Here is a 12,487-nt window from a genome sequence, read left to right on the forward strand (position 1 = left end):
AGTTTAATTCTAGGGGCCAAATCATAACCTAATAAGGTCAAGACCCTAAAATGTATAGGGAATTTATGTTCTCTGCAAATGTATATTTCTCTGCATGGAAACTCACCATACCATAAGATACATGATACATGGACCGAGATAAGGATAAGATACAGCGATTCTTCGGTAAACAATAAATTGACGGACAATTATTCAACAATACATCATGATATCTGTCTAACTGAAGAATACAAAATGCCCATAAAGAGGTAAAGTGCAGGATTTGTGTATTTATTCACTGCGACTCACAGAGTTTGACACTTAGTGCCTCTTAATATCAAACATACTGAAACATACCATCGTCCACATGTGCCACAATTCAATGTAAAATAGGCATAAACTATTAACTGGCAAATGTCAAGTATGTATATATACATATAAATAAACTAAATATCAATATCTGGCGTCAGTATATAGATTATCGCATCTCATGAGTCGGGACGATGATATGTTGCCACATCCATATTTTGCCCGACCTCTAATGCAAAGTGTCCGTCATCACCCCATGGGGCCTGTTGCACAATTGTATGTGAATGTGTTGTCAGTTAGCCATTTTACTTGTGATCTGAAACTACTAGTCAGACAAACAACATGGCTGACGAATTTTAAACTTTTACCCCCCCAGGTCAATTTCCACTGTGAGATTATAATGTGTGGTTTGGTGCAGAGCAAGCAAGGAAAGGAAGATTCTGCACAGAGTTTGGTTTTACTGTATGTAGAGGATACAACACTTTTACATGCAGAGAAATGCATTTTAAGCATTGTCATACATAAGAAAAAAACTTGTCAATACTATGAAAAAACACAACACAGGGTGATGATGGTGGTGTCTGTGGCTGGTGAAAGGAGCAGGACGTTCTGAGCTGGACAATAGCAGCTTAACACGACGTCCCAAACTCTAACAGCTGTGTTCCTTGTCCTTGCAGTCTCGCCAGACTGTTCTTTCCTGAGGAGACTTAGAAATAATCTCTCTCTTTCTCTCTCCCTCTTTCCATCTCTGTGTGTCTGCGTGTGAAACGGCCTCAGACGCCTCAGGACCATAATGGCCGAATACAACTGCTGAGGATGGGATGTCTGCCAGTCCAGTTCGACATTTCATTTTCAGTAAAATGGAATAAAACATTCAACAACACAGGACTTCACCATATAAAATATACAGTAAAGCCCAGGAAGCAATCGTTGGGATTACAGGTTATACTTTATCCTCACATGTACAGTACAGTTATCAAAATGTAGAAGAAAAATAGGTATTATGTACAGTAGTTTTGTATTTTTCATTTAGTTGAAACAACTTTGAATTAGTCACTTATCAGTGAAATTTATATTTAATGGTCTTTAAGAAACCTGAACGAATAGAAGAAGCTCTCTGCTCCTTAACTAAAGTGAAAGAGCTAATTCAACAATATGAAAATACTCCAAATACAATTCAACATTTTCCTTAAAGCAAGAACAATGACAGCATTATCAGCTAAATGTACATAAGGTATCGATATGAATCAATTCAAACTGGAGTAAAACAGCCCAAGTGATGATATATTAGCATACGTCATATCATTTGATTATTAACATTAATGCATGAATGTATGAACTGTGACCCGTTTTCAAATGTTTGACCTACTTTATATGCAGTTCAGTAGTTTAGTCCTGTGTTCCCCAACCTAAGGGTTGACCCCCTCTGAAGGGTCCCAGATTTGAGAGGACATGAGTTGATTGACAGAGGAGGAAAGAAGGTCTTTCTATCATTTAAGCCAAGTGAGAACTTCAGAGGGGAAAATGTCCTTGGTGGAGCAAGACAGAGGACGAGGCGTCCTAGAAAAAAATGCTTTAAATGTAAATCTTCATCTGGAACTACTGCTGTCAGATAAACTGGGATATTCGTTTTTTTGTATTTATAATCTCAAAGTTGTAATAAGGAGTCCTAATATAACAAAATACACTTAATACTTCATGCTTTCAACTCAAGGTTTTCAAGTGGGTTATTTAAAACAGCATAAACGACATGATGAGTGTTTGTGTGATCATTCTTTGTGACATGTTTTGTAATAAATAAAGTCACCACAATGTCCAAATCCTGTGTGGTGACTGAAAAAGTTATTCAATTTTATGGATCAGTAATTTATGACATCCCTGAATCATCAACATGTATACACAAAGTGACTTTCCTGGTTTATTGAGGACGGACACACCTTCTTTGATCTATTCCAACAACTCATTTCAACCAGACATACGCACACATATAAAGCAGCAGCAGCACATCCAAGTAGTCTTTCCCTGTCGCTTACAATAAATAGTAGCGCACACTCGCAGCATCAGAAACAAACACTCCACTCAGAGTACACAAAAAGGTTATTTTGCATAATAACACCCCTGGGACCTGAGCTTCCTGGGAAACAGGTGACCTCATTGGACATATAGAGTATGTGTAAAACAAACTTCTAACAAATAAACCCCACCCATCTTTATCTGCTTTCAAATCAGATAATTGTTGCCCCTCTAACTGACAGCCTGGTTGAACTGTTTCAGTGATATCCCACTCTCTCTTTTGGTTCTTCTTGGCTTTTTGTGGGACTTCACTTCACCCCGGTGTCTAAGAAACATGACTTCACGTCTCCTACACGTAGAGCCCATCTCGAGGGCTCATGTTCGAGAGAAACCAGCAGTTTGTTGATGCAATGGCAGAAGATTCATGAATTTGCACACTCACCGTCGACTGCGGAGGAATGGGCCAATCACGTGCAAGTAGGGAAACCTGTGTTCCACGTTTCCCTGTCATCACGTTATCCTGAGTGTAAGGTTACTGCAGCTCAATCTCCCCACTGTATGCAGAGGCTGAAATGGGTCTACTGCTGGAGACCACGGGCGCTGGACTGGGACCTGGTTGGGCACAAGGTATAAAAAGAACAAGGTGCTCCAATTCTGTCCCCACTCACAGATGGCCTCTTCTCTCACAGTGAAGAAAAAAAAGGGGTATTTATATCTGGAGCTTATGCAACTTCCAGAGCTGCTGTCTGGAGGATGGTGGCTGGCTACATGAAGTTCTTGGATCCTAAGTGCCTACAAGTGCCTTCTCGCTTGTTCTAGAGGTTTTGTTTTTACTTCTGCGTCGATATTCAGATCCAGAGATTTCTGTTTTAATAACCAGACCTCACTGCAGCTATCCACTGCAGGCACTCGGGCTTCACTCACAGGCCCCACTCGCTCTGCTCGCTGCCCACTCACACACAGTGAGTGAGATTATCCTTCATCATCAGCGCTATAGATTTCAGAAGTAGACTTGCAAGTGTGTGTCAAAGCCTCTGCGCCAGGCCTCATATAGACAAAAAATTTAAGAGAACCCCCTTCGATGCCAAAGCTCTCACGCAAAGGAAATCCCCACCCCGACCCCCCCTCTCTGACTCGCTCCCTCCTTCCCCTCAGCAGCACACACTGGGGGACTGTGCTAGCCTCAGGACCAGTCACACAACATTTTCCACACACCACGGTCGGCCTTCCAATAGCATTTGCCTTCCCCTTTCGCATGCAGCTTTCATTTGCATGAGGGAAATGAGCCGTGGCCTCCAGAGCATAGAAAAAAAAGAAATTTCCCTCCACATCGCACGTGATGAATCATAAATCTACGAGCACTATCCTAATCGAGACCTGCCATTCTGTGCCGCTGAGCCTGAAGTCAGGTTTTTATATTTGACAAAAAACATCATAAACAGGCACCTTTTCATTTATTTTTTTTCAGAGTCTGTTAATATTGACATCTACTATACAAAAGACTGGAGTGTTGGGGACAAACAGCTGCTGCTGCCATTGACTTTGAATCAAGGAGATGTGATGTGAGTCAAAAAAAAACAGTCTGGAGCAGCTGTACTTGACAAGAAACCCAAGTGGCAAATCAAGCCACCCAGCCGCCGCCTTGACCTCTTCCCCATTCATGCACATCTGTGAGAGAGTCATCATTTCACAGTCTGGTGCAGCAGGGTTCCACCAGCCTGTCGGCCCCGGGGACAGAGGGATGCATTTTATATGAGAGAAGAACTGTCTGCTTTTTAGTCTTGATACTAACATAATTTCTTTAATATTCAGTATTGAAAGGGGTTGTGGTTTAATCATCAGAAGGAAAATATAGTTTATCTATTTATACGACTCAAGATACATCGATGTTCAGGTTATTTAGGTTTAATGTCATAAGTCATTTGAATTAATAAACTATTTTGTTTTTGGACTTGATCGATGTTGATATTTATTCTTGATGGGATCAAACTCCACAACCTTTGATGAACCTATACTTGTCACTATTCATTTTCCAATCCCGTCAAAGCCAATATTTTAATTCAGAATACGCAGACCAGGCTCCACACACACTCACACACAAACACACACTCTCACACGCTCACAAACACACATACACACACAAACAAACACACACACACATTCCTCATCACAACGTCCAGGCAGACTGACTATTAGCTATTTAATAATTTGGGGGGAAGGATGAGTCACCGAGGGATGACAGGGCTCAGCCTGTCAATCAGTCAGTCTGTCATGGAATCAATCACCACATATGAAGCATTAACCAAGTCACTGATGATGAGTGTGTTTAATGGGCAGAAGGTCAGAATATATGGTGCAGACACATATAACCAGATGAGATGCTGGAGGGGAAGGCTCATACCTTATCACCAGTATTGATACAGGTGACATAGGTCAGCTGTTTGTTTTACCCAGTGCTGACAGACTGTTTCAGATTTTAAATGTAAATGATACATATAATATCAATATACAAATTAATATATTAATATATAATGTTGTTTTTACTGCTATTGTTACTGTTTTCACGTGAATAATCAAGAGAAAGCATTAATAATATTTTCTGGACAACAATATTAAAAATGACAATAAACCAACCAAAATGAACCAGTCAGTGACTTAGCAAATTAATGATTAATAAAAAGGACATTGTTCTATACCCAATAAACAATGCTTCCCCTTCAAAGTCTCATATTTGGTATTTGTAGATTTTATAGATGTTCTGCCATTAAGCTACAGAAACATTTTAGTTTCTTCATCCCAAAGCAAAGAGACTTACATCTACATCACATTACGTCACAGTCATACAGTCATTCTCTATTGGTTCCTATGGGACCAACCCAAAATTCAGTCAGCTCACAATCAGCTCATTGGTCGCCAAAATTATTCTGCCGAGTACTCAGGCCATGTATTTGTGTTTCTTCTGGCTCCATTTATGCCTGTTTCCTTGGCCCATGTACGCCGCCACATACAGCAAGACTGTCGGACGCTTCCATACCTGGACACATTCTGGCAAACACACAGAAAATCGTTCTGGCTCCCCACCAACACTGGAAGGTAACAGCCAGAATCAGCCCAGATGTGGAGTTGTATGAGCCAGACTTGGGCTGAGGACATAGACGCATGTTGCGCCAGAAGTTTCATTTTGTCTGCAAAGAAAGACCTTAATATTACTATGTATAGTCATTTGATATAGTGTAGATTTCACACTCTTTTGAATGTATGAAAAAGAGCAAAAAGAGGAAAATAATACAGTAAAAAAAAAAGCAAAACTATCACATATATGGATAGACCCATGATGCTTTGTATTATTTCTTTTAACGGATCAATAGTGCAGATTCTCATCTCTCTGAGCCTGCTAACTCAATACACTCAAGTTTTTCTTATCTGAAAATCCTGTCTTTGGAAAACCCTGAGACGATGCTTATTTAAATCTTCTCACCTTCACTGAAACCTGTCCTGAGTACTTAAGATGTTACAGAATGGATGAACTGCGGGAGCAAACCGTGTGATCAATATTCCAGCAATGAATATGAGCAGCTCTGACTTTTAGTTCGAAGCCAAATTTGAAAAAAACAAATCTTGTAATGTGGAGCCTTGGACTGATCCTGCTTATGACAAATGAAGAACATTAAGATTGAAACCCAAAGTGTATCATGGTCACCTTCTCATCTTATTTCTTGAATTCCTTGTCAAATTTATAAAACACGAAAAACTGATTGCTCCTCAGGCAAAGCGAAGACAACACTGAATTATAAATGTTGGGGTTATCCCTGTCCTGGTGATGGATTGAATTTTGCATGAAGCGTTTGCTCTTCTCGCCCGTCTGAGGCTTCCGCCCGTAGCGGCTATTAATAGCCGTGATGATCAACCTCCGAAGTCTCCTTCGGCTCCATCTGCTCCCAAGTCTGCTGGTTTGACAGGTCATCTACACCAATTAACTCCAGTCTGAGACGCTGTCAACAAGTGCAACGGCTTCAGAACTTTGGGCTTTTGACGTGACATTACAGCTGCCGCTATAAATATTCAGCAATGAACACAAGGCGAGGCGTTGTGCTTCAGAGGAGACCGTTGTTTCTGTGTGAGGAGTACTGCTTGTAATCAATAGTAAAAGCTACACAAGTGTTAGATTGAAGAATATCACTCTTTCATGCACAATAATTGTGTGTTGAAAGTGAGCTCTGCAGTGTGGCTCCCCCGCCTCTTCTAATCATGTCTCCACACTGATCATCGCCAAGGACAGACTGGGCCATTACAGAGGATCAATTGCCAAGGTCACCCCAAGGGTTTTTTATGTAAATTACCAATGACCACGCTTCTCAACATCACAACAGAGAGATCACAACAACAACGGAGATAGCCACTTCCTGTTACCAGACCAGTGTTACCAGAAGTAAAGCTTTTTCTGTTCTCTCCCTGGAGGAGTTTGAAGTTGAGAGCAGCTGTTGGGTCAGCTCATGATGGGACTGGGACTTGAGGAGATTAAAAAAACATGATAAAACCTGTTTAGGACAAACTAAATTCACATTCTTTGGAAAACATTGTGTCATGTATATGCAAAGAAACCATTTTTAGAACAAACACAAAATGCAGTCAACAGTTATCAGTGTGCGCTCACTTTTTTCTCTTAGAAACTCAAAATTAAAGCATAATTTAATGCAAAAGGGGAGTAGCTAAGTTCAGTTCAGAAAAATAATAAAAGTAGCTTCCAGTCATTGGTGCATGACTAAGAGTTGAGAGGCTGTAGCAAATGTTGGCATTGAGTTCAGCAGAGGTCGTCCCAGCAAAGACTCTTACCCCTTCCTGAGAGGATCTTTTAAACTCTCTTTCAAACTCTCCTCTGTGTCCAGTTCCTTCAGCTGTGTCATGGAATCCTTAAATGTTTCAGGAGTCAGATTGAAGATGCTTCTGACACACCTGAAAAGCTTCTTGTACTTGAGATACTCGTCCCTCTCCTCCTTTTCCTCATCCTTGCTGTGTTTTTGCACCTTTTCCTCCTCAGACTTTAAAAAAATCTAAAGTGACATCCATCTTAGCTGCCGGTGTACAGTCTCCTTTAGTGGAAGGTAGTGAATTCTAATGCTAATGATTTTACTTTGAGAATGAAAACAAAATTTTACACTTCATAAAAATATATACAATGCAAGTGACAACTGTTCCCTACATGCAGACATGAGATATCAGATTCAAGAGGCCAAAAGCATGTTGCGTGAGGCCGGCGTGACCTCGACCTTTGACCCCAAAAATAGAATCAGCTAATCTAGGAGTCCAAGTGAACATTTGATCACGATAGAAAAGGATTCTTCCATATAGATGGGGGTCACTGTGCAATTGACCATTGCCATTAGGCTTCCACAGTGTAGGCAGCTCATTATTGAGTCTAACTGAACATTTTTAACCAGTTCGAAGAAATTCCCTTGAAGCATTCTTAAGATATTGTGTTCACAAGAATGGGACAGACGCTACCAACTACTGGCTGTCGCTGACACAGAGGCATACAAACATAAAACTAAAGCTTTTCATCAAAAGTTGCAGAAAGTCACTGATAAGTGTTCATTGTGGCAGGACAAGGAAAGGCAGAGACGCAGGTACTGCTTACTGTTGTTTATTCAGTAGCCAGGAAGAACAGGCACATGTTCCCCATACGGGAAGTATATATAGCTACAGACTTTACATTTCCCATCGACCACTGGGTGAGAGGACACACCCATGAGTGCACGCCACACAGCCCCCCCCCGAACACCCAGAGGGAAAAATACAAAATGGGACAAAAGTCAGTACCTCTCAGGGGGTTTAACGAGGCGACCATAACGGCTACGCCGATCCCCGTCCGCAAACGCAGGGGTGAAACAAGCAGAAGGGACATCATTTACAACAGACACAGGATCAGGAGGCACAACTGGAGAAAACAACACAGGGGTCTTAGAAGGGGGGCGACCACGACGGGGAACCCGGGCCGGTAGCACCTCTTCGCCGGCCAACAGATGAGCTGGCTTAAGTCTGTCTAACGAAACACGCTCCCTGCGCCCGCCCATGTCCAGAATGAAACTTTTAGAACCGGCCTCTAACACCCTAAACGGGCCGTCATACGGGGGCTGGAGGGGAAACCGGTGAGCATCGTGACGCACGAAAACAAACCGAGCGGTCGCGAGATCCGTTGGCACGAAAGACCGAGGAGAAAAATGATGCACCGGCACCGGTGCACAAGCGGACTGTGACGCAGGACGCGGAAAGGGGGCCGAGCTGTGAGGCAGAAACTCCCCTGGAATGCGGAGCGGCTGACCGAGCACCAACTCTGCAGGCGAGGCATCCAGGTCAGCCTTAGGAGCCGAGCGCAACCCGAGCATCACCAACGGCAACCGATCCAACCAGTTTGCATCTGAGAGCGCAGCCCGCAATGACGCCTTAAGCGACCGGTGAAAACGTTCACACAAACCGTTAGCCTGGGGGTGGTAGGCAGTGGTACGGTGAACCTGTGTGCCCAAAGACTTTGCTAGCGCCGACCAGAGCTCCGAAATGAACTGCGGGCCTCTGTCAGAGGTGATATCAGACGGTGCACCAAAACGTGAGACCCAATCTGAAAGAAAAGCGCGTGCCACGTCCGCAGATGTCGTGGAAGACAGAGGAACCGCCTCTGGCCACCTAGTGGTCCGATCTACCATGGTAAGGAGATGTGTAAAACCCTGGGAAGGGGGAAGAGGCCCCACAAGGTCGATATGCACATGATCAAAACGCCTGGCTGGAATCAAAAATGGCCCGAGGGGCGCCCTAGTGTGCTGGTGAACTTTAGCTCGCTGACACGCCACACATGTGGCCGCCCACTCCTTGACCTCTTTGCGAAGGCCAGGCCACACAAACTTCGAAGACACCAACTTCACCGACGCCCGGACACCCGGATGAGAAAGAGAGTGCACCATATCAAAGACCCGACGGCGCCAAGCAACCGGCACCACCGGGCGGGGGCGGCCCGTGGAGACGTCGCAAAGGAGGGCAGGCCCACCATTTTGCACAACTGCCTCCTCCAGCTCCAGACCGGTACTCGCAGCTCTCAGTACAACGATACCCGGGTCCCCAGGTTGATCGGCAGCCAGTGCGGAAAAATCAACCCCAAGATGCACAGGGCACACCAGCACCCGCGACAGGCAATCTGCAACCGGGTTCGCTTTACCCGCCACATGTTGGATGTCCGTTGTGAATTCGGAGATCGCCGCTAGATGGCGCTGCTGGCGAGCAGACCATGGCTCTGTCACCTTTGCCATAGCAAACGTCAATGGTTTGTGGTCAACATAGGCTGTGAAAGGGCGGCCTTCCAGCAGGAAACGGAAATGACGCGTAGCCAGGTACAACGCTAACAGTCCCCGGTCAAACACACTGTATTTTCGCTCACTGTCTCGCAAACCGCGGCTAAAAAATGCAAGGGGCTGCCACGCACCCGCAAACCCGCTGTTCAACAACTGCACCAACAGCCACATCTGAAGCATCGGTCGTGAGGGCGATGGGCGCCCGAGACGCGGGGTGCGCCAGAAGCGCCGCGTTAGCCAGGGCAGCCTTAGCCCCCTCAAAAGCCTGGATCCTCACAGGGGTCCAATCAACCTGGTCCTTGGCTCTCTTAAGCTTCAAAGCACCATACAATGGTTGCAGGAGTTGGGCCGCACGAGGCAAGAAACGATTGTAAAAGTTTACCATGCCCAAAAACTCCTGTAGCGACCTGACCGAGACCGGACGGGGAAAATCCGCAACTGCATGCACCTTCGAGGGCAAAGGAACCGCACCCTGCGACGAAATGCGATGGCCCACTAAGTCTATGACAGACAGCCCAAACTGGCACTTGGCTGTGTTGACAATGAGACCATGCCCATCAAGGCGCTGGAAAACCTGCCTAAGGTGCGACAAATGTTCATCAGCCGACGGGCTGGCCACCAAGATGTCGTCCAAATAGACGAAAACAAACGCGAGGTCACGTAGCACCGAGTCCATCAATCGCTGAAACGTCTGCGCTGCGCCTTTAAGGCCGAACGGCATCCGCAGGAACTCGAAAAGCCCAAACGGCGTAATGACAGCAGTCTTGGGCACGTCCTCTGCCCGCACAGGCACCTGATGATAACCTCGCACCAAATCGATTTTAGAAAAAATTGTCATGCCCGCCAGACGAATCGAAAAATCCTGAACATGCGGAATTGGGTAACGGTCATGGGCCGTAATGTTATTTAAACGGCGGAAGTCGCCGCACGGCCGCCAAGAACCGTCTGCCTTGGGCACCATGTGGAGCGGTGAAGCCCACGGGCTGTTGGACCGCCTAACGATCCCCAAACGCTCCATGGTAGCAAACTCCTCCTTCGCGGTGGCTAACTTCACGGTGTCGAGGCGACGCGAACGTGCGAAAACAGGCGTACCCGCAGTGGGAATGAAATGTTCCACGCCGTGTTTAGTAACCGCGGCAGAAAATGCGGGTGTTGTCAGCGAAGGAAATTCCGCCAGTAAGCGCTGGAAGACATCCTTTGACGCCGCAAAATTAGCGTGTGTTAACGGCCCGGGTCCCCCTGACTGACACGGAAAAGACGCAAAAGACACAGCATCAATGAGCCTGCGATTAGTTACATCCACTAACAACCCATTAGTGCACAGAAAATCTGCTCCGATAATAGGAACCGTAATGGAGGCTACAACAAAATCACACAGAAATTTGCGTCCATTGAAACACACAGTCACAGACTTGGTACCAAACGTCTCTATAGCCGAGCCGTTAGCCGCTGTCAGACGCGGACCACTGCCACGGGCCGAGAGGTCCGTAGCTGCAGGAGGGAGAAGGCTCTTCTGCGAGCCGGAGTCCACCAGAAACTGATTACCTGATATGGAGTCATGAACGAACAGCAGCTCCTCTTGATCACCAGCGCCCACGGCTGCTACCGAGCGCCGGCTCTTCCGTTTCCCGGTGCCTGGAACGCGCACGGAGGAACGCAGCGGCGCGCCTTGCTGCCGAAGCGCTGATGGAAGAAACACAGCTGGCCGCGCTGTGTGCGGGTGGAGACTGCAGCCGTCACTGCCGGAACCTCGTTCTCCAACGTCGACTGGGAGGACTCCACGGCCACACTCTGCACGGAGACGTTCCTCGAAGACAGCAGGATCCGGTCCGCATCCTCAGCTAATCCACGGAAGTCGCCGGCCGCCAAGCAAGAAGAGTTGGCGAGGGCTGCGCGCACCTGCAGCGGGAGCTGGCGCAGAAAGATGTGTGGGAACAGGAAACCCTCATCCTCGGAGCCCAGCAACGACAGCATCTCGTCCATCAGGTCCACAGCCGAACCATCACCCAAACCGGGAAGCGACAGTAGCTTGTCCGCTCTCTCCGCGGCTGACAAGCTGTAGTGCCGGAGGAGAAGCTGCTTGATGGCGGTGTACTTTCCCCGCAGCGGCGGGGCTCGCAGGAGCTGCATCACGCGCCGGGTGGATTGCTGGTCCAAAGCCGCGACCACCAAAAAATGCCTGGAGTCGTCTGCTGTTACTCCTCGCAGATGGAAGAGAGCCTCGATGTGCTGAAACCACGGCGCGGGGTCTGCCAAAACTCCGGGAGCTTAACGTGCTCCACGGAGCTGTTCGATCCTGGAAGCTGCTGCGCCATGGTCGTCGTAGAGACACGGTCCACGGGAGCCGGGGAAGAAAAAACGTCTTCCCCCGATGAGGAAGGGACACTATCCTCCTTCACCTCGAACATGTTCAAAAAACGGGGTCACCAATGTGGCAGGACAAGGAAAGGCAGAGACGCAGGTACTGCTTACTGTTGTTTATTCAGTAGCCAGGAAGAACAGGCACATGTTCCCCATACGGGAAGTATATATAGCTACAGACTTTACATTTCCCATCGACCACTGGGTGAGAGGACACACCCATGAGTGCACGCCACACAATCAATTTTAGGAGAACTCCTTAGTGAGGCCGGTTAATCACTGCAAACAAAACCTTTCAACCTTTCATATCCATTGGATCCATTTTAATAATTAAAACATAAGTTTAGGCAACTTAAAGGTAGGGTTAGTAATTTGTTTCGGAAACACCTTTATCGTATTTGTTGAAATAGCCATCAAACAAAACAGCCTGTGCTCTGGTTCTTGCAGCCAATCCTTGCCCTTGCAATAATTCCAGTTGAACCAAATAT

The sequence above is a fragment of the Limanda limanda genome, chromosome 14 (genome assembly GCF_963576545.1).
Source record: "Limanda limanda chromosome 14, fLimLim1.1, whole genome shotgun sequence".
In the NCBI taxonomy this organism is placed as follows: Eukaryota; Metazoa; Chordata; class Actinopteri; order Pleuronectiformes; family Pleuronectidae; genus Limanda; species Limanda limanda.